Below are 3,555 nucleotides of genomic sequence, written 5' to 3' on the forward strand. Positions count from 1 at the left end.
TACCGATTGGAAAAGCGATATTTGACAAAATATTTATTTGATTGATATTCAAAATGGCCGCCATAACCCCTGTATACTTTATTATGTAGAATATGAATGGGGAAAATATTTTTTCAAACAAGAGCACTATTATTGCATGTGATTGTGACCTACGAGTGGACTACTGTCTGAAAACATGACTATTAACAAAACTATGTCATTTGTATACTATCTAATGTGATAAATGCTGTATTATGATATTCAAAATGGCTGTCATATACCCCTTATACTGTGTACAATATATAAAAGGGGACAAATAATTTTCACAACCTTTGAATTTGTTTGACTTTAAAATGCCAATAACTGCGAAATATTGGTGTAACACTGTCTGACAACAAGGTTTTCTAACGAAACATATCATTTCCCTTGCAATTTAGGTAATTATGCTGCATGTTGACATTCAAAATGGCTGCCATAGGCCCTATGTGTATTATGAACAAAGCGAATGAAGAAACTAATTTTCACAAGAGTAAAAACAATAAAATGAATGTAATTGTAATCTATACGATTGAAATATTGTCTAAACACATGATTTCTGGCGAAACATATCATTTCATTTTTCATGCATGAGATAAATACTGTATTGTAAAATTCAAAATGGCCCCTATGGGCCCTTACAGTATTATCTACAATGTAAATGGGGACAAATACTTTTGAAAGAATTAGGATTTGCCTGACTATGAAATCCATATAATTCTGTTGCATAAGGAAAATATTGTTTGAAAACGTGATTTTTTTAATGAAATATAACATTTCCTCTCCCATAGGTGATAAATACTGTATTTTGACTTTCAAAACGGCCGCACAAGCCCCTACAAATTCTGTAACATGCGTATAGGGAAACTAATCATCACCAGAATGAGAACCAAAAACGCACGTAACTATGTGATGTATAGGTAAAATTTGGTCTTGAACATGATTTCTGACTAAATACATCACATAATGGTTGAGAAGGTAATAAAGGCCTTACTTTGAAATTCAAAAATGCTGCCATAGCCCAAAGTACATTGTAACTGGGGACAGATAATTTTGACAAAATTTTTACTATGAAAATGGCTTAAGTTTGATGTAAGTGTTAAGTATTGTCTAAACCCAATGATTTCTAACGTAATATATCATAACTTGTGTCATAAAGGTGATGAATGCAGCCTTTTAAAAATGAAAAATGGCCGCCATAGTCCCTTATCTTAATATGTAAAATTTGAATGGGGAAAGATAATTTCTACAAAGAAACATATTGCAGCCATTTTGAAATTTAAATATAGCATTTATCACCTAAATAACATAAGAAATGATCTATTTGGTTACAAAATCATATTTTCAGACGATATTTCACTCATACATGCAACACCATTTAGTCAAGCAAAGCCAAATTCTGTTAAAATTATATGTTCCCATTCACAAAGTACATAATAGGCCTACCGTTAGGGCCTGTAGCGGTCATTTTGACTTTCAAAATACATTATTTATCACCTACCTGGCAGAATGAATGATATATCTTGTTAGGAATTATGTTTTCAGACAATATTTTACTCTTAAATCACAATTATATGCATGTTATGGTGCTGACTCATGTGAAAATTGGTTTCCCAGATCGATTGTACATAATACAGTCAATGTCTTTTGGCGGCCATTTTGAAAGTCAAAATACAATATTTAACACAAATATGAAACCCGAATAATATATTTCGTTGCAAATTATATTTGAAGACAGTATTCCACTAATTTACCACACAAAAAATACGTTTTAGTGCTCACCTTGTGATTGTTTTTGTCCTCTCTCACATCGTAGATCATAATTTTAGGGCCTTTGCGGTCATATTAAATATCAAAATACAGGGTTTATCACATACATGGCATGTTAAATAATCAATTTCGTTAACAATAATGTTTTTAGTCAGTATTCCACTCGTTTATCTCAACAAAATGCATTTTAGTGCTCACTCTTGTGATTTTTTTGTGTCACCATTCACATTGTTCATAATAGTGTTAGGGCTTTTGAAGGCCATTTTGAATATCAAAATACAGGATTTATCACATAACTGACATAACAAATGATATATATCGTTAGCAATCATGTTTACAGACATTGCTTCACTCATAGATCATAATTACTTGCATTTCAGTGCTCAATTTTGTAAAAATTAATTTTCCCCATTCATATTGTACAGGGGTCTATGATGGCGGCCATTTTGATATCAAGAAAATAAATATTTTGACAAAAATCATTTTTTCAGATATTATTTCACTCCGGCAGCACAATTGCATGTAATTTAAAGCCAATGTGTGGACAATTTTATGATTTTCATGGGTAATTTGAATATTTTTGGCGGCCATATTGGATTTTGCCAATTTGCAGAAAATGCTCAAGGTTACACGAGTGGCATCATTCAGATTCGGAATCAGCACCCTCGAATTGACAAGAAACCATAAAAAAACATTGTATATATAAAAAAACAAGGTTCGACCCCTTCTATCCTGGACTAAGAGGGGAGAATGTATATATTGATTGTCTGTAGAGAATGGATCCGATCCCGACCAACCTGACGGCTACTCGCTCCGTTATCTGAGTGGTGTGGTTGTTCTACTGGAACTGCTTCCCAGTTTAAATCGACTCCATTCTGCAGACACTGGGAATACGTAAAATCCAGGACCCCGTCTCTCTCTTTTATATTTCTTTCCCATGTCCGGATAAATTGGCCTTTCCTTCTTAGCATGTTCTGATCCTTGAGACGAAGATCTTGGAGGAGCTAATTGTTTCACTTTTCGACTCCCTCAGATTCCTTAGGAGCATTTCATTTTCTGAAAGGTCATGCTGGTTAGCTTCTCTTTCTCTTTTTTTTTTTTTTATCTTCAAGCGTTCTGACCCATTCTTGTCTATGCCCTCATCCACTGGGGTCTTGTGCTGACCTTCTTCCCCGCTAGGATGAATCGATGTTGTTTGTGTAGAAGTTGTTTGTGTAGGATGGCCAATTATCATTATATCAATAATTGGTGAAACAGAGGCATCTTCACCTTGGGCCTTGACTACCAGAATGCAGCATGATGAGCATGTGAGTGTGGGTCGCCATCTTTTGGAATTAGCTTCTCTGGAAGGCATTCGTGATACCATGCAGCAACAACAGTTGTGGCATTCAATAGGGTTGGCCATGACAACGGTATCACAACGGTATCATAAGAAGTGATATCCGGATTTGGTTGAATCTTGGATTCATCTATAATTTGTCATTGACTGAATCTATTATGCATATACATTCATTACATGATAAATCATTTTCTGGACTATCAACAAGGGAGTCAATTAGATTCTCCCGAGATAGGGCTGTACACTTAAATTGAAACCACTTCTTGTACGAAGTACAAAGGATAGCTTCCGAACAAGCATGACATTTACAAACTGGGCACATTGCCAACATATCATATCATGCCCTTTACATTTAAATACAGAACGTTATGATTGAGGCGCTTTTGGAAATCTTATCAAGATTAGATTTGATTTCAGAGTTCAGACAATGT

This window comes from Lytechinus pictus, chromosome 11, assembly GCF_037042905.1.
Source record: "Lytechinus pictus isolate F3 Inbred chromosome 11, Lp3.0, whole genome shotgun sequence".
NCBI classification, from domain to species: domain Eukaryota; kingdom Metazoa; phylum Echinodermata; class Echinoidea; order Temnopleuroida; family Toxopneustidae; genus Lytechinus; species Lytechinus pictus.